The sequence below is a fragment of the Nomascus leucogenys genome, chromosome 18 (genome assembly GCF_006542625.1).
Source record: "Nomascus leucogenys isolate Asia chromosome 18, Asia_NLE_v1, whole genome shotgun sequence".
Lineage (NCBI taxonomy): Eukaryota > Metazoa > Chordata > Mammalia > Primates > Hylobatidae > Nomascus > Nomascus leucogenys.
Window position 1 is genome coordinate 1,939,356 of NC_044398.1, and position 21,125 is coordinate 1,960,480.

Below are 21,125 nucleotides of genomic sequence, written 5' to 3' on the forward strand. Positions count from 1 at the left end.
TTTTTTTTTTACTTTTAAATCGATTCGTTAGTTATTTTGAAAGCACTCTGAGATAAGGACGATATGAATGTAAGGGGATGGCTTGTTTCTAAACGAATTGCATTCCTGAGGCACAAAAACCTTCTTGCCAAGCTCATGAGAGTTTGAAATAAATTGTTATTGAATGGAAGAATGAGCAGATGAATGCAAGAAAAACCACCTCACAGTCTAAAATAACGAATTCACCAATTGTTTTAGAAAGCTTATTAAAGCAGAGGTTCTTAGAAGGGAGACTTCATTCTAACATGAAATGTGTGTGTTGCATATATAATTTATACTACATCGCTGTTGTTTATGTGTTTTTAGAAGTGTAACTCAAGAAAGCCTTGCAAATAGCTCAGAAATACCCAGCACATTTGTATCATAACGAGTACCTCAAAGCCCGTATGAGTGCAAACACAAGAGCTGACTCAGGCAGTGATCTTGGCTGTCTGCTCTGTTTGGGCTCTTGGCATATTGCGATCAATGACATGGAATCTTCTACTGATTCACAGTTGTTTGAGTGGGACACATGCAGGTGGTCTGGCCTTGTAAGCTTGGAGGCTCACCGGGTCCTCAGTATACAATCTCCACTCTTGTTCCACCCCTAGGTAGGTTTTTTGGTACCTGACCCTTGGTCACCCAAACAATGTGTTTAGACCCAGAAAAGGAGTTTTATCTAAATTACAGGATGCCTGGGGCTGCCTGCCCTTTGCAGATGATGGATGTAGATTAGCTGATCTAAACAATTAGTTAAGGAACAATCTGATCCCTAGTGACAATTAGGATGTTTAAGGCATCCTGCTGACAGCTGTGGTGACAGCGGACAGTAAAACTACCCTTCACTGAAATCAAGAAACTGGGTCTTTATGATTTACAGGCAGTCCCCTCCCCCTCTTCCCCATATGGGCTTTTAAAGGACTTAAAAATGACGGAAAGGAGCTGCTGCTATGTAGTGGAAAACGAAGAAATGGCAACCTATAATTCTAGCTGAGTCATTTCTCAGATCTAGCTCTTCAGAGGACTAAATGGGGAAAACAAAGAAAACTGATAGGGTCCACTTCCCCTGAAATAAGTTGATTTTAAAATGTAAGTCAAGATATTTTCAGAGACAGCACATATGGGGATCCCCTTGCCTTTTAGTTTTCCCATGCATGAAAGTGTTCTGCCATTTAAAGAGCGATACGTTCTTACCCTTTACTAAATAAGTTTAGGATAACAGAGTTTAGAGCAAATACTTTATTCAGGGAATCTCGAAATCCTAAAATACCAAGAGTACTACTGTTTTGCTACCACTCAAAAAGGAAACATTTAAACATAAATGCTCTGAAGAAAGAATTAATTTTTTGAATTTAAAATATTTTGTGTATTTACATAGGATCGGTTCCCAATTCCTCTATCAATTGAATAAGCCTGTGAATGTGCTCCAAGCTGGCTCCTTCCCTACAGAAAAGAACACATTTCTCCAGAGAGGATTTTGAGGAATGTGTCCAAATCCTAAATCCCTTCTTCCCCAAGAGAAAAAAAAAAAAAGGGAGAGAATCAGGACATGGATTTCTATTTCAACTCTTCTGTCTTAGATCTTTGAATTATGGGATATTAAAAATAAACCTAGAGGACACTGCAATGAATTTTTGGAGCAGCTGGAAAAGAAACCATAAAACGAGTGATTACAATCAGCAAAGTGTGATAACAGCTGAACGCATTAGACCCATCCTTAAAAAGCCAGACCCCACCCCCTCCGCTCTTGAGCCTGTTCCATAGAGAAGGGGATGTCACACAATACAATCCAAACACATACTCTGTCCATATTGGGTTAAGAAAATATAGTGCTGGTCATTGTCCCCAAATGACAGACATCCACAGATGGAAAGCAGGAGAATCTGACTTCCACGGTGCTTCTCATTCCACCAGACAGATTCTGTTTGGAAAACACCCACCTGCACTAGGATCTGGCCTGAGTGCTATTAAAAAAAAAAAAAAAAAAAAAAAAAAAAAAAAAAAAATTCTTCACCGTGGTCACTGCCTTGTAGAAGGAAGCTTAGATAACTTCTCTTTGTATGTCTTCCTTGGGTAAAGATAGTGAAAGGAAAGCCCTAAGGGCATGTGACCTTTTCTTGCCTTCATTGTTTAAGTAGGCAGGGTTCTCCCTTAAAGGAGTCTTGTTCTTTCTAATGCAGAACACAAAAATTGTCCTATTGAAGGAATGCCTTTTTGATGTGTGAGTATAACATTTCACTTTTCCAAGTTGTTATCTGAATGCATTTAAAAATTATTTAAGCAACAATGGAGGGAAAAAGGTGAAATTTGGTTCAAGGAAAATATGTTTTTTTCTTGTTTTAACAGCTTTGCGTTGAAAATCCAGTGTCACACTGTGACAATTTTATTTTCTTACTTGCAAATTTTTAAAACTGGAAAAATTTTTCTTCACTAGGAAGTTGCGACTATGACGTGTAAACAGACAGTCAAAGAAAAAGAGACTATGCTTGCATATCTATGAAAAAGATCATGGCCAAATATAGAAAGAGAACTTCAAAGCAGACACCATATGTTTAACTCTATCTTCAAATATAACCCTTTATATCTTCAGGTTTTCACCTATTATTTTGAGATTATAGACATATGTCTTTTGTATTTAGCAGCCTTCACTTAGGGAACTAATTTTCAATGCACAACATTAAATACATAATTCTCTCAAAAAGAATGAAACTTCTAAGTTTTAAAATTTTTATTAATTTAATTAAACTTATTTATTAACTTATGGAGTACATGTGATATTTGATACAAGGATACAATGTGAAATGATCAAATCTGGGTAACTGGGATATCTGCCACCTCAAACATTTATTCTTTCTTCGTGAAGAGTAACACTTTCTTAGGGTCAGGGGCATCAAAGTTTTTCCCAATATAACTCTTGGTTTCCTTTTTAAACCCAAATATTTCTGTAGAAAAAATATAAAATATCAACGTTTAAATAGTAAATTAGATTGACTCTTTCAGATTTGTTGAGTATATAAATCTGACATTAATGAGATATTAATGAATAGTTCTAGAAATTTGGCATCTCAAAATTAATCCAAGTAGATACAGTATCTGTTTATTCTAACTGGGATTTTAAAATCCTGACCCTCTCCAACGCTTCCCCCGACCCCCCCGACAAAAAAATGCTTGTCTATATAATCAATTTTATATTATGTAGGCGTATATTTATCTATGGTTTCTTTTTAAAAAAAACTTTTTAAAGTTAAGATTAAATTTTTTTTTTACATTAAAACTTTCTTTAAAGATTTAAAGACAGTTGCTTGACAAAAATTTATGTACATATATATCCTGGGCAATTTTATTTATAAGGACTTATTAGACAATTGTTTAGAAAAATTAAAAATAGCCTGTTCAATGAGTAATAAGCAAAATTTTTTTAAATGATGATAAAGCCATGAATGAGATTTTCTAAGAGCATTTAATAATTTGGGAACGTGCTCATGATACGATATTAAGATGAATAAGATAAAAAATGGTAGATATGGTTCATATGCGAGGATATTTTCTTCTTGGCAATGGAAGATGCTGATGGTTGACCAGACCAGTCTTTAAGGCTCCATTTTAAAATGAATCATATGTATTTTTGTAGCTGTGAACCTTATCCTCTATGCTTCTTTCCCTTTGAAAATCAAGCGCTCTCTTTTTTCCCTTTACACAGAGCAATATATCTGCCCAGTAAAACAATAAAAATGATGGAAATTATTTGGGTAATGGAGATTAATTTGCAGTTTATTCAAAGATTTTGCATTTTTCTTTAATGCTTTCAACAGAGCATAGTCCAGGGTGCTAAACTAAAACAAAGGTGCTAGCGTGAAATCTTCATTTATTTAAAATCTATTCACCTTCCTTCTTCTATCATGAAAAAATACGGTAACTCTGACTTCATTAATAACTAAATTACCTTGTATCTTTGGATTTTAAAATTGTATTATATGGCATAATTTATTAAAAGGTTAAAAGTGGATTTCTAGGAGTTTAGATATGAGCGGCTTTTTTAACCTAAAATATTTTCAGGAAAAAAGGTAATTCAAACTTTGAAATTATATGATAGTGCTACTATTCTTTTTATCCCAAACTTTCATTTCTATCAGCTGTATAAACATACTTGAGAGAGCGAAGTATACAAATGTCCAACCAATTTCTAATTACTTAGTTATTTTCATCATTGCTGACGGTCAGTGGGTTTTCAATGTAAATATTTTACATGTACAATGAGAAAGAGACACAAGAACGAAAGCTAGAGAAAGTTCATTCTCTGCTGCTTGCAATAACGCGTGGAGGACGGGGGCGGGCAAATCTGGGCCTTAGAGCGCCACCCCATGGCAGACCGGGCGAAGGGCACTGCAGGGGTGTGCTCGGCCCTTTGGCCCAATATTCTCCGCTTTTTCCGCCTAAAGAGCTTCCTTCACTCGGCTTATTTAAAACATCAACAACGCTAAATAACTTACCTTCTCCGCACCAGTGGTTGAGTAATTGCTGAATTTAGGAATCCCTTTGAGTATTTCGTACTCTGACTTTAAGAACAGGCTTCCCCACGCCTGCCTCCGCCCAACCCCAGGATAAAACAGAAAATGTGTGGGGATCTGAGTAAACAAATAATGTCACAACAAGGAAAGCCTTGTGAGCTTGTGAGCCTGGGCTACAAAATTCCCTCTCACAAAAAGTCTGGTTTAATTATCAGCTTCAATATCTACCATCAGTATTCATACTGTCTCTAGATTGTTACTTTGCAAAAGATCATAAGATTGGCTAAAATTGCCAAAACCAGTAAACCAGAATAAATGCTATTAAATTTCCTGGGGTGTTAAACCAGAATTTGCACGTGTGGGTCGTCATCGGCTTAGAAAATTAGAAAATAAGGAACAGTACAGAACAGGATTAGAAAATTAGGAACAAAAGCAAGGCACTGTGAAATGGCAATTAAATTCTTGCTTGACTTAAATACCTTTCTTTTATACAGCTATACATTCCTTCCATTTTTATCCCCGTGATTTCTTTTATCTAAAGTAAAAAGAACATTACCTTTCTTGAGTTCATTCCAAAATTGTTTTTTAGGGTAACATGGAATAATATAATTGAAAATTCTATGTGTCACTTTCATACCACATTAGCGGAATAGAAATGTGTTAATAACGTTAACTCTTAAGGCTATTTGTTTGCATCAACTTTAAAAAATGTTTAAATTGTTGTTACCTTTTTCAATATTAGTAAGTAGAGGCATTTCTTCAAGCAATTCCCAAGGAAAAGAATTGGGACAAGGAGTCAGATGCAGGGGCCCCATTTAGCATTTCCAGATCCACACACCCCCTTTCTGTCAAAAATCTTCCAGGTGACTTCACAAATGGCTTTTACAGGCATAATTGGGGTGAAAACCAGCAACATTAGGTGAGGAAATATAAATTCCGTAAAGAAAATAAAAAGTCAAATAGTGGAAAACTTCCCAGGAAAGCACTTGGAAAAGTGGATAGGAAGAGTCGTTAAATGGCAGTTTTCTGCCTGTCCAAGCCTCCCTTCTAACGACTTCTTTTATGTCAACAGAACTGCCACTTTACTTATCTCAGGATTTCCCTTTTTCAGGAATGGTGATGGTATGAAGAAAGTATTTTTAATGAGCAGAGCCATTGTTTGCTCTGCTCTGTCCTCACCCCTCAAGAAAATTTCCCTTATTATGAAAACTTTTTATCTTAAAAGATATTACATGTTAATGGAACTGTCGCTTAACAAATGTTTTATAAGTGTACCAATCAAGCACATTGTCGAAATAAAAGATATGAAATAAGTGAAAAAGTCCTTTTTATACTTTATAGTCCAATTTAACACAGCTATCTTTTTAAAAACTGCAGAATATAGCATACACACAGAAGTATTTACTGTGTAAAGAATAATAATAAAATAAACTCACATATAACCATCTGATTAAGAAGGACATCGCTCCACTTTGGTAGTTCTCTACTGCCCCTTCTTCTCTACAGTAACCTTTATCCTGACTTCTGTGACATTCCTTCTCTTGTTCTTCTTGTTGTTGTTGTTTTTAAAATACAGTATTACTACCCATGTAAGTCTAAACCGAATTATTCTGCATGTTATCTGCTGACCTTTCAATGCCACTTGGAAGGAGAAGTCTGTCTCCTCCAAGGTGTAATTTGTAGAGACGTCATCATGTACTCCCACCTCTTTCGTATCCAAAAGACTCAAGTTTCCCAGGACCCACATCCCTTTCCTAAGAAGACTTCAGTGCTCTTAATTCCAGTTTACCCTATGAGATTCTTAAGCTGTAGATGATGGAGTGCATGTGGATAGCTAATAACCAGTGCGTTCTATGGATGCTCTGAAAATGCCTGCCCTGAGTCTAGGCTAATATGTAGGAAAAGTGGGTGGACAAATGTTGTTTAATTTCAAAGCATTAGACCCATCATTCTGTTATCTCAAAATATGTCTCAAAATCAGGCTAATGCCCAAGTGTTATAATTGGGAGCTTTATTGCTTCCACCTAACATTGTGTTTTGAAAGATGCCCTCAGATGGGCATCCTCATCTGCTTTATCAACTGTGCATTCTTTATTGTAAGAGAAGGTCTTAGGCTGGTTTCTGGGATCATGTTTTCAAAGGGGACAAAGGTGAGGCTATCAGGACAGAAGGGATCAGTAATGGGACCTCTTGAAGATCTGCCACTTGATGACTGAATAGCCACGCCAGGTAGAAAAGAAAAGTACTTTGAACCTAAAGTGCAGGGACCTATTGTGCTGCAGCTTTGAATAGTGGTGGTGTTTGATTGTGATACATGCTGGCCTCCTGAGTCAGGTGGCACAAGAACAAGTTTCCTTCCCAAGTCTTTTCTGGAGTTTTGCTTCAAAAAGAAACCTATAATCCATGCAGAAGGTCAGCGACTGGAAGAGTGTTAAAAGAAAACTACTGAAAGAATTTGCCAACACCTTGGACAGACTAACCCAACAAACAGCACCTACTCTACTAAACACACTAAAGCCTCCTGCAAAAGAATTGTATGATGTTTTTATTTGCAAGCTATGCCTAGGAATGTCAGAAAAGAATTTTTCCAGCCCTACAGGGTCTCTTATACTGCCCCAGAGCCTTAGCTTGATTTAGATTTGGAAACAAAATATTATATCCATATCAAGCCCCACTAGACAGAGTCCTCTGGGATCAACAGTGTCCCTGAAATTGGAGCTTGTCTCCGAAATTTCCTATCTAGTCCTGCCTTAAATCTTTCTATTAAATTTCACTCCTGCAGATAATGAGAGTTAGCATACAGCACAGGCAAAAATGGTGTGCAGAAGTCAAGGACCATGATTTGCATAGGTGTGCTGATAAAACAATAAATTTCTGTTTCTATACCCCAAAAGACTTGGTACATTGAACAGGTAAAACCCAAAGATTCTTGTTTAATCCAGAAAACCCAGGGCCTCTATGGACTGGCCTTCAATTGAGCCCTTGTACCACAGTTCCTAACCTTGACTGTGCATTGGAATCACCTGGGGAACTTTAAAACATACCAATTTTTGTGTTCCATTCTCAGAGATTCTGATTTAATTGGTCTGTAATGCAGCCCAGGTGGGTACTGAGCGGTTCAAAGACACCCCAGGTGATTCTAATGTACAGTCAGGATTGGGAACTACTGAACTAATCACTGCAGAATTGACCACATTTTATGATCTGAATCAAGGACAATAGAGGTAGAAGGTGCAGGGGTTTGTTCCCAGTCACTGGGTTAAATTGTGACAACCCCCCCCAAAAAAAAGATATGTTTATGTCTTACTCCTCAGAACCTGTGAATATAACCTTATTTGGAAAAAAAAAGTCTTTGTAGGTGTGACTGAATTACGGATCTCAAGATGAGATGATCCTGAACTTTCGCGAGGGTCCTAAATTCAAAGACAAGTGTCCTTAAAAGTGGAAGATAGAGGGAGATTTGGGATGGAAACTGAGGAGGCCATTTGAAGAGACAGAGATTGGCATTAATCAGTCAAACCAAGGGACACCTGGAGCCAGCAAAAGCTGGAGGAGGCAAAGAAAGGCTCTCCCTGAGAGCCTCTGGGAGGGAGTGCAGCCCATACATAGCTTCGTTTGGACCTGGCCTCAGAATGGTGGGAGAAGAAATTTACGTTGTTTTAAGTCACTCAGTTTGAGATAATGTTATGGCAGCCCTAAAAATCTAATACATTGTTCAATGGCTTTATTCATATTATCACATTTAATCCTCACATAAATCCCTATGAGGGAGGTATTATTATCCCCATTTTAGAGATGAGGAAGCTGAGGCTAAGAGAGATTGAACAGCTTGTTCCAGAGGCAGAGCTAGTTGTGGTACAACTGGCTTGACCAGAGCCATGCTGAGTGGCATAAAACTGAGAACATGAAACTTCCAGAATGTTAATCTGCCACTTTGACTTGGATCCAATAAGTCTAAACACATCCTGATTTGAGTCCCCCATCTCAATCTTAAGGTCAATATGCTTCATCTTTAAAATAATTTTTAAATGCAGTTTGTGTGAATGGTTCTGTGTTCACACACATTCAAATATACAGTTGGAATTAGATACCTAGAAGAAGGATGTTAAAGTTCATACACTGTTGCTTGCTATGAAGATTCCCCAAGCCTTAGGAAACTAGCACATCTGTGCTTGTTTAGTGGTCTTTAAAATTACTAGATCTGGGCTTGATGTCTCAATTCAAGTACAATTCAAAACTTGAATTGTACTTCTAGTTCAGTTTCTAATATTTGGGATCTACCACTTGACTTTCTGTATCTCAGCTTCCTTATCTATAAAATAGCCATGAAAACTCTGTCTATCCCTCAAGGTTATGTGTGTGAAAATGCTTTGAAAACAATTAAAGCTCTCTACAGATGTACATTGTGAGTGTGTCTGCCATGGTTACTGCTGAAAGCCATACAGGCTCTGTGATTTAAAAAACTATGGACGGTGGGCCGGGCACGGTGGCTTATGCCTGTAGTCCCAGCACTTTGGGAGGCCAAGGCGGGTGGATCACTTGAGGGCAGGAGTTCGAGATCAGCCTGGCCAACATGGCGAAACCCTGTCTCTACTAAAAATACAAAAATTAGCTGGGTGTGGTGGCAGGTACCTGTAATCCCAGCTACTTGGGAGGCTGAGGCAGGAGAATCGCGTGAATCAAGGAGGCAGAGGTTGCATTAGCCAAGATCCTGCCACTGTACTCCAGCCTGGACGACAGTGAGACTCCATCTAAAAAAAAAAAAAAAAAAAAAAACTATGGAGGGTGGAGAAATCAAATTCTCTTTTAAACTTAGAACTGGATGTCAAAATGGTAAGGAACACATTGCAATCTGCAGAGTCATTAAGTTGTCATAAGGCTTTGATCTCTACAGAGATTCATGCAATTGCCTTAATATGACTAACAATACAAATAAACTTGTTCAAAAAGGAATGTCATAATTCTGGGGGTTTGTGTAAGAAATTTATTTTTATTAGTTTTTTTCTTCCAATACCCCTAGTCATTGTCATCTAGTTTGAACTTGAAGTCAACAGATATATTTTATTTCTTAATAAATTCAATGGAATGCTTTTTTCTTACATATAGAAAACAATATGGTTTCATACACACATGTTCAGACACACACAGATTTTTTAAATAATGCTAAAATTAGAGAATAATTATAATGAAACAACAGATTTTCTTTAATAGTACCTATCATAACTCTACATTGTAACATAGACAATATATGATTTTATAGAAAACTAAGTATTTATTACAATTTCGAGAAAATGTTCATAGAATTTGGTTGACAAGAGAACATAATTTTATTACTAAAGTGGAATTTTCTTAATATACTATTGCTTTAAATTTAAATGGTTTTAATTGGACACAACATCTAAATAATGGAGATCCAATCTCCCATTAGAATTACATAGTATGCTATTAAATAGTGTTTAAGAGCACCTCATAAGGAAGGAATGGAAATAAGATTTATGAACACATAGTAGTTCACATTTGTTTATGACATTTTGAGAGCGTCTATTTAGACTTTAAATCAGAAATAATCTACCACATTTTAACTATTTAAAGTTTAAAAAATAAAAAAATAACTGTTTATTTCTGTTTCAAATATTTCATTTGCATAAAATTCATTTATTTTTCAAATATAGCCTATATTATACAACTTGAATAACGTTATAAGAAAAAAAATTTTTCTGTCATGTGAGAACAAATTCTATGTGATGCCCCAAAATAGGAACCCTGATCACTTTCCCAAGCAACATAGTATTTTCCCCCTATGCAATCATTTTAGTTTTGCTTGTGCAATATCAGACCTCAATTCTCTCTCTAAAGTAATCATGCTTTGGGACACATTCAAATATCTGGTATTCTGAAATCCCAGGGTTACAGTATTTTAAACCCTTATTACATACAGGGACTTTTTCAGAGAGCCATCACAACATGGTAGAAAATAAAAAAGAACACGTTCAGAAATAAATACTGATCACAGCACTACAAAATAAATATGCCCTAATTTTTATCTCATGTTAGCCAAAAAAACTAGGAAGAACGTGATAGACATGGATCAGAACCAATTCTTTTCTTAGATAACACTGGCTTTGCTAAACAGAAATCTCTCAGGTCCCTGAAATGATGTAAGTTTTATTGTTCCCTGATTTCTATCCAGGGAGTTACAAAATTATTTCTTGTTGTTTTATGAAAGACACTGTTTGGAAGTCTGAAAATGTGATGCTATTTAACAGTCAGTGTTTAAGCTAGCTGTGAAATTGCCTGTTTGCATTTTCAGAGTTTGGGTTTGATGGTGGATGAAGCATGAGTTGTGACTTTCGGTGTGAAATAATTGGGTGGCCGTATGTAAACCTCCCTCATATAGCACTAACATGGGTTTATGAAACCAGTTTACTTAAACTCAGAAAAAAATCTAACTTTTATGAGAAAATACATTTGCCTTTCAATAATACTCTCTCCCCAGCGATGTGCATAGGATTAGTCCTGCAGCATTTTTTCTTTTAGCAGGTTTAAAATATCAAAGCCCTGTAGTTATTCTGGGGAACAGTTCCCCATGCAGGAGGCAGAGCACCGCACTCCACACCTCCACCTCCTCCACGGCCCTTGCTCCTGTGGAACATGTGTACACGTGCCCTGAAGCATCTTTCAACAATACTATCAGATTTGCTTGTAGTCCTGAAGTAAATGTTTTCATAGTCTGTCACCTTGCTTTTATTAAAGGTGTTGAGACTAAAGCATTAACCATGGTTGAAAAAAACTCACATAGCGGTCCTTAAATGTTCAGAATCACCAATCTTTTTCAGCCTTTTATTAATTGTTTTCACATAGGGATATCTACAGTTAATCAGAAGTAAGACACCACAGATGCTTTCAAGTACTTAGCATTTCAGTTTTGTGCCTGTAATGCTTAGATTTGAGCAAGGCAGCTAGACTGGGGATCTTTTTTAGTCATTTTAGGAAGCACTTTGCCTTGCTTACTGTGGGTAGAATGAAGAGTTTTCAGGGAATATCATCTGAATGTTAAAAATATTCCCAGTTCATAGCAGTCTCTGCGATTTCACAATCTCTTTAAAAGATTCTATGTCCAGAAACCATCAGAATAGAAACTAATTTTATAAAATTTGTATTGAATTTCCAGGCTTTTGCAACAGGCAGGCTTAGTCTTGCTTTAGTGCTTTACTTTAAGTAATATTCACACAATTGTTTTAAAATTGCTCTAAAATAAAAAATAAAATTGATAAATGTACATACAATTTATGCATGTATAGTGTGTGCAATTTCAGAGCAAAAACTTAACTTTCTTCTTTGCACACTGCTCCTCTTTCTCCCTCACCCACCCCGATCTTATTTTTTCTTAAAGGAAACATCTTTTTGAGACTAAACTACTTGGAAGAAATATATACTCTTTACCAACACAGATTCTGCATCACTGAGCTAAGTGCAAAATTTAATTAAATGGCAGGAGCGATCTAGTCCCCCTGTGAAGAGGTCCTGGTCTGCTGATAGGTGGGTGAAACAAAACAAGTGTATGTTGCAGGACTCTTCGTGCAATGTGGCTGAATCGTGTGTGGTCTGGGTGGACATTTTTTGTCATCCTGTTTGGGAACCAATTCAAGATCTGTTTCTGTTGGCACTTTCCGCCTGTTGTGAATATATTAGTACATCTCTCAAAGTCTCTGTAGACCTGAAAAGCTGGTAATTTAAGCTCTGTGGCTATGACAGACAGTTCTCTTCCATCAGTTCAAACATGGGTGATGGAATTTCTCAGAAAGGGAGAGGTGTCTCAAAAGCAGAAGAAATAGTACTGGCCCAGGGTTAGTAGTGGGTTGGGTTCTTAACTGTCTTCTTTTACTTTTTACCACAGATGTTCAAGAGTGCTTTATCTGTGATTGGTGTACAGGAATGCTTGTGATTTTTGTACATTGATTTTGTATCCTGAGACTTTGCTGAAGTTGCTAATCAGCTTAAGGAGATTTTGGGCTGAGACGATGGGGTTTTCTAGATATACAATCATGTCATCTGCAAACAGGGACAATTTGACTTCCTCTTTTCCTAATTGAATACCCTTTATTTCCTTCTCCTGCCTGATTGCTCTGGCCAGAACTTCCAGCACTATGTTGAATAGGAGTGGTGAGAGAGGGCATCCCTGTCTTGTGCCAGTTTTCAGAGGGAATGCTGCCAGTTTTTGCCCATTCAGTATGATATTGGCTGTGGGTTTGTCGTAGATAGCTCTTATTATTTTGAGATATGTCCCATCAATACCTAATTTATTGAGAGTTTTTAGCATGAAGGCTTGTTGAATTTTGTCAAAGGCCTTTTCTGCATCTATTGAGATAATCATGTGGTTTTTGTCTTTGGTTCTGTTTATATGCTGGATTACATTTACTGATTTGCATATGTTGAACCAGCCTTGCATCCCAGGAATGAAGCCCACTTGATCATGGTGTATAAGCTTTTTGATGTGCTGCTGGATTCGGTTTGCCAGTATTTTATTGAGGATTTTTACATCAATGTTCATCAAGGATATTGGTCTGAAATTCTCTTTTTTGGTTATGTCTCTGCCAGGCTTTGGTATCAGGACGATGCTGGCTTCATAAAATGTGTTAGGGAGGATTCCCTCTTTTTCTATCGATTGGAATAGTTTCAGAAGGAATGGTACCAGTTCCTCCTTGTACCTCTGGTAGAATTCGGCTGTGAATCCATCAGGTCCTGGACTCTTTTTGGTTGGTAAGCTACTGATTATTGCCACAATTTCAGAACCTGTTATTAGTCTATTCAGAGATTCAAGTTCTTCCTGGTTTAGTCTTGGGAGGGTGTATTTGTCGAGGAATTTATCCATTTCTTCTAGATTTTCTAGTTTATTTGCGTAGAGGTGTTTGTAGTATTCTCTGATGGTAGATTGTATTTCTGTGGGATCGGTGGTGATATCCCCTTTTTCATTTTTTATTGCGTCTATTTGATTCTTCTCTCTTTTCTTCCTTATTAGTCTTGCTAGCAGTCTATCAATTTTGTTGATCTTTTCAAAAAACCAGCTCCTGGATTCATTAATTTTTTGAAGGGTTTTTTGTGTCTCTATTTCCTTCAGTTCAGCTCTGATTTTAGTTATTTCTAGCCTTCTGCTAGCTTTTGAATGTGTTTGCTCTTGCTTTTCTAGTTCATTTAATTGTGATGTTAGGGTGTCAATTTTGGATCTTTCCTGCTTTCTCTTGTGGGCATTTAGTGCTATAAATTTCCCTCTACACACTGCTTTGAACGTGTCCCAGAGATTCTGGTATGTTGTGTCTTTGTTCTCGTTGGTTTCAAAGAACATCTTTATTTCTGCCTTCATTTCATTATGTACCCAATAGTCATTCAGGAGCAGGTTGTTCAGTTTCCATGTAGTTGAGCGGTTTTGAGTGAGTTTCTTAATCCTGAGTTCTAGTTTGATTGCACTGTGGTCTGAGACAGTTTGTTAAAAACAAGAAATAAGAAAGGATTCCCTATTTAATAAATGGTGCTGGGAAAACTGGCTAGCTATATGTAGAAAGCTGAAACTGGATCCCTTCCTTATACCTTATACAAAAATTAATTCAAGATGGATTAAAGACTTAAATGTTAGACCTAAAACCATTAAAACCCTACAAGAAAACCTAGGCAATACCATTCAGGACATAGGCGTGGGCAAGGACTTCATGTCTAAAACACCAAAAGCAATGGCAACAAAAGCCAAAATTGACAAATGGGATCTAATTAAACTAAAGAGCTTCTGCACAGCAAAAGAAACTACCATCAGAGTGAACAGGCAACCTACAGAACGGGAGAAAATTTTTGCAACCTACTCATCTGACAAAGGGCTAATATCCAGAATCTACAATGAACTCAAACAAATTTACAAGAAAAAAACAAACAACCCCATCAAAAAGTGGGCAGAGGACATGAACAGACACTTCTCAAAAGAAGACATTTATGCAGCCAAAAAACACATGAAGAAATGCTCATCATCACTGGCCATCAGAGAAATGCAAATCAAAACCACAGTGAGATACCATCTCACACCAGTTAGAATGGCCATCATTAAAAAATCAGGAAACAACAGGTGCTGGAGAGGATGTGGAGAAATAGGAACACTTTTACACTGTTGGTGGGACTGTAAACTAGTTCAACCATTGTGGAAGTCAGTGTGGCGATTCCTCAGGGATCTAGAACTAGAAATACCATTTGACCCAGCCATCCCATTACTGGGTATATACCCAAAGGACTATAAATCATGCTGCTATAAAGACACATGCACACGTATGTTTATTGCAGCACTATTCACAATAGCAAAGAGTTGGAACCAACCCAAATGTCCAACAACAATAGACTGGATTAAGAAAATGTGGCACATATACACCATGGAATACTATGCAGCCATAAAAAAGGATGAGTTCATATCCTTTGTAGGGACATGGATGAAACTGGAAAACATCATTCTCAGTAAACTATCGCAAGGACAAAAAACCAAACACCGCATGTTCTCACTCCTAGGTGGGAATTGAACAATGAGAACTCAGGGACACAGGAAGGGGAACATCACACTCTGGGGACTGTTGTGGGGTTGGGGGAGGGGGGAGGGACAGCATTAGGAGATATACCTAATGCTAAATGACGAGTTAATGGGTGCAGGAAATCAACGTGGCACATGGATACATATGTAACAAACCTGCACATTGTGCACATGTACCCTAAAACCTAAAGTATAACAAAAAAAAAAAAAAAAGTTATAAAAATATTTAAAAAAAAAAAAAAGTTATAAAAATATTTAAAAAAAAAAAAGAGTGCTTTATCTCTGGTCTGGAAAAGTTATAAGAAAACCATGCCTTGTGCTTATATTCTTCAACTGATTTCTGAGCCACAGCCTGAAAACTGAGTTGAGAAACACAAAGTTTTCCATAGGCTATAAAATATCAGATCCTTGTGAAAGTCATATTTATGCCTATCCTTATGGACTGTTTCTCGCTCTCCCCTCTGTGTTCTTTGGTAGAGCCACTGAAAAATTTCAGTTTCTCTTAGATTTAATTTCGTCTCCCATCACACTGAGCTCATTAATATGTAGTTATGTGGGAGGATTCCTTTTTATTAAATATCCACAATATAGCTGTTTTCCTCAGCAGTAAAGAAAAATGAAAGGAAAACTATACAGATATTCTGCTATTTACATATTTCTAACACAGTTAATGTAAAATCGAAGTTTATTTTAAATGCATTAAAGTTTCTTTTTATATTATACAATTAAATATTTGATAAATCCCAAAATTCCAGCATTAACTGAATGCCAGCTACTCCTCAGTATGTTTTTTTGTAGATAAATAAATTTGATGTTGACTTATTTTGCGTACAATGATTTATAAACATAGTGACATTACTCTGTGTTTTCAAGAGCTAACAGCAGTGAAAAGATATAGGTAGGCAAATTTTGATTCTTCCAAAATGCCCAAGTAAAAGCAGCATATTAAATTCAGATGTCAGTCCTGATGGTTCTCTGTATGTTCATTTATGTGAAATTTTGCACTCATTAAAGTTAACTATCCACCTGACACTATAAAACAGTACAACCACGATATAAGCCACTCACACTGGCCACATCTGCAAATATTTTTTTCTCTAAATTTCAGACCCATTAATGAAGATGTGATTGTTTCTCTATGACCTTTTAGCTTTCTCCAAATCCTAGGAGACGTGCTGTTTCTCTTCCTTACCCTACTGAACCACACGTTTTCCCATTCACACTGAGCATCTCTTATCTCATAGTGTTCCCACCTCACCATTTAAGGAATGGTTCAGGACTCCCCAAGATTCAGGACTGAAAATGAAGCGTAAATCTTACGGGCTAATAAGCACGGCAGTTACTTCAATAAAATGTTACTTAAAAGTCAATAGGCTGCACATGTTAAAGACATTAGAGCTGTTAACAGACCATTGTAAAGTAAGCAGAATCTTTAATAACCTGCATGCAATGTTGCACCATTCCATTTTCAGCTCAGGGCAGGTTTAGCTCTGGCACTGAGGCACTGGGCTCATGGTATGAGCCACTCTTGCATTCTCAGAATTAACAATCCAACAGCACTGGATCCAGGGCTAAAATCTCAGGGCTCTAGGAAAGCTTAAAACTCAGATAGTTTTGCCTTGCACCTATCTTTAGCTTAGAGACAGTGAAACTGCTTGACGCTGTGCATCAGACCCAACTTTCTCTGATGCCTGAGTCTCTGAGCCTTCAGTCTGAGAAGCAAGAGACACAGAACTGTTAATGAGAGCTGGCTGCAGTATTCTGGAGAAACTGGACAAAACCCAAGGGGCACCTTTAATGCATACTTCCAGAGACTGAACTGTAAGCTTGAGAAAGCTAATTATGAAAGAAGTATATGACCACAGCCAAAGAACAACTGGACAAAATTAGTTCTGAAGCATTTTATTCTACTTTGCTCCTGAAGGAAAGCAAGACACTAGTTTTGTCTGAAGTTTCTTTTATACTCCCCCAAACTGGAATATTTGTATCTTAAACTACTACTTTGAATGACACCTAATCTCACAGACACCAAACAAACAAAACATAAGGTTGAAACTCGTAGAACATTGTATTACTTAGAGGGTGGTACTGCCTGCTTTTCTGATGTTTCTAAGCTCTTTTTCATTTCAGAGTATGTAGGTTTCTAGATAGAAAAAAGACAATGAAGAAAAACAAATTTCCTTTCCAGTCTTGGCAACTTTTATATTTGACAAATACACAAAGATTTTTTTAGCCTGAATTATTAAAAGAATGAAGACCGACTAGAAATTCTATTCATAAATTTAAACTAACTAATAACCTTTCCCTTATGGCAATTCATCTTATATCCTGATCATTTTCATTCAGAGATGGAATTTATAGACCTTCCCTTTAGAATGGAATCTCCACCTCAAATTTGAGAAAGTCATGTTACTAAAGATAATAATAATTTGAGAAGGGGCAAGGAGGGATAAATCAGAGACTGGGTCAAAACTGAAGATCATTATAAAAAGAATGTGATAACTGTACAGAAATTCTTACATTTAGAAGTTCCAATAATCTCACCACCTAAATGATCTATATTTTTGTTTGACGCATTCCATTTCAGGCTTTGTCCATAGGCATATAAATTAATTGGAACCTAATAAACACAACACTTTGCATATGTGTTTTTTCACTTAACACGTTACTAAAATTACTTTTTCATAATTATCTGCAAACTTTATTATCACTTAGAATATTCCACTGAGTTGAGGCATATAAGATGTAGCCATTCTCTAATTGTTGTACATTTAGATTGCTTGTCAATTTTTTTTGATAATTAATTTGAAGTACCTACTCTAAGGTCAGCTTCTCAGATGGCAATGATAAGAGGGTGAGAGAAATGGATGCAAAAGAGAATGACACAGGAGTTTTTCCTTCAAAACCACTGAAGAGTTCTGAGAAGCGATGTCAGGGAAGCAGAAGATTGCTGGCCATAATAACTAAGAAGGAATATACTAATAAATGATGAGGCAATGTAGCGAAAAGGAGGCAGAGAGGATAAAATATGAGTTGATTCCCTCTGTCCCCCAAAGATGGAACCAAAACAACAAAAATGAATGTAAGCAAAGAACCTTGGCATCCCACTTGGGAAACAGTGCCAAATATGGCAGTGAGATGAGGTGTTCCCTAGAATTTCACAGAGTGACTAAGTATGCAATGACTGGGAGAGACTCCAACAATGCATTTAGGGAAGGAGTTGGAAGAGAGAAGGAACTGCAAAACTAGCTCTCCGTGAGCATTTAAGTACTTATTTAGTTGTCTAATGCCTTTACTCTCAGTTCATGAGCAGAACAACTAGTTAGTTCTGCTTCTATATTTGACACAGAGTGTGGCCAAGGACAACCTCTTTCCTTTTTAGTTTCCCCTCAACTATCACAGGAGGGTAATACCTTGCAGCTCTCCCCTGGTCTATTGTGTGGGCTAATGAGGGGTTGTAAAGCATGATATATGAGTAATGTGTGGTGTAAAATATTTAACACCTCTCTTGAGAAAGAAAATCCTAATTGTTCACCTGAAACTGTCTCCCTCACCAATTAATTCCAGTTTAGGAGACTGACACAAGGGGTTCCCCCAAATCAAGTCCCTGCCTATGAAGGGTTTAGACAGGTGATAGAGTGAAATTCCACCCCCACCCCCACATGCAAAACCACAAGGCTCTTTGGAGGAATTACTGCCTGCAACAGACCAGCCAACCTGCCCCCGTGCTTTGCAGGTAATATTTTCATAAAAGGGGTTTCTTTTTGCTCAGTTTGCCTGGTAAGAACATTTAGAAAGTAACGAGTAGCTACTGAAGCTAACCAGGGACATTTTTCTATCCAGGGATTTTTCATTATGTTCAACATTTGGAAATTTCAACTAAAGATAATTGCAGGTAAGCGTCCACCAACCGATGTATTGATTTTCCACTGTAGTTTTCAAAATGGGTACTTGTACACAAAAGACCTCCTTCCTGTATATTTCAGCTCTCCAGGGTACAATTACATGAAATTATTCAGCAGCCAAGTTTGCTTTGTATCACTTCACTGGGTAAGGACACAGAGAAAGCTGCTCCCTGTGGCACTGAAAGCTGCAAATCTTTTTTGCCTAAATGTTTAACAGCCACACTCATCATGGTGTCATAACAAGGCCGTCCACAGACAACATAGTTCACTTGTTTTCGCCCTGCTGTTATGAGTTTACCAGAAAGACCAACTCAGGTCATAGCATTGATTTTATATTCCAACTAATTGTACATTGGGTTATAATGGTCTTGAAGGTTCAACATTGGACTGGTGTCATAAAAATTGATTTTTCATACCATGTGCAAACCTTCCAGTACTATCTATAGTTTAGAAGTTCTTGCATAATATTTACATTTGTTGAGTAGTGAAATCTGAAACAAGCTATAGCTAATTTAATAACCATAATATACTTGAAAAAAACACTTTTCAATATATAGTGCATTATTTCATTTATTCCTTAAAATAATTCATTAGAGTCGGTTTAATGATAATATAACAGATTAGCAGAAAATGTCTTATTTGCTTCTGTTCTGTTTGATAATGTTTAACAGAGCTGGGCAAAGAATTTATTCCTTTAACCTTTGAACCCCTGCTTCAACATAAAAATAAGTAGGCTTATTTGTATTTTGTTTTTGTTTTCTTTTTCCATCTAACATTTATTAAACTCAGTGTGCCAGGCTTGAAGCAAAACCCTTCACATACATTGTCACATTTAAGCAAGAGACAGGTAAAGAGCTTGACTGGGGTTCATAGAAGTCCTTCAATTATTTTCCTCCTGAAAAGAGCAAATATAAACTTCTGTATAGATGATACATGAGGGTAACAATAAACCTCCTCTCCCACAAAGATTTTGGCTATGAAGAAGGGTGGGGGAGCTGCCTTCTGAAAGTTAAACTGTAAAACCAAAAATTAGTAGAAGAGCTTAGAGATTTTTTTTCAAAGACTTTAGGCAAGACAGATCGTCTCCAAGACCAGAGCAAGAATGAGACTTCAGTATGGGGATTTATATGCACAAAGGAAAAAAAACGAAGATCCGCAAAGAGATGGGACAGCCATGGATGCCTCGGAAGGGGAGACTTAGGTGCATGTCTGGGCGGGAGGGGCTGCTGCTGGCTCTAGAATGTGACTTAGTCAACCTGAAAACTAAGTTTACCTTTTAGGGGTTACCAGGGTCCCTTGGTACTAACCTCTGAGTTACAAAATAAACTCTATGTTATCTGATTCCACAGACCCCAAGACCTCTTCTAATGATGATATGGCTTCCCTGCCAGATGCTACCAGGAGATAATTCATTAACAAAGCTGCTGTCAGTGCTGACAGATCGGTGGTAAAATAATAAGTCAGTTACTTACACATCTAGCTCTACAAGTTTTGTGAATTTGAGTATGCTCCTGAAAAATAAGCCACCAGCAACATCCGAGGGCTGCAAACTTCAGGACTACAGTCTGGACGGTGATAAAGTCACCAGGGGAAATACCAAAACCGTGCTCTTCCAAGGTGCCTTTTAAAAATTATTTAACACTATAAGAAGTTTTTAACCATGAGAACATTACTTGCTTCCATGTGAGACTAAAGATCATACTAAACCATGACAAAATACTTAAGATGCTTTCAGTATCTTTTTTAAATAAACCTTATATAAATAAGAATAAAACCTTATTTACAGATGCGGAAAAGAGATCCAAAGAGATGAAATGGCTTAGTTAATTCAGCTAATTAGTTATGAGTCAAAGAAGACTTCAAATCTTTTTCCTGTGCAAGGCTTTCATATTTTATAAGGAACTACTAATTTGCTTTAAGTATTTGAGAACACAGGTGGATTTCTTATGACTTTGCATTTCCCTTGTGTTTGCTGAACATTTCAAACACAACCGTCATCTATTCACTCTTCCATATCCCTTCCCACTTCTACAACTTTTAATCACTTTCAACTTTTCCTGCAGTCCCAACTTCAGGTGAAACACATCACATGAAAGGAGACCGATGTTACAGAAATACTCAGTGCCTTTAATTTGG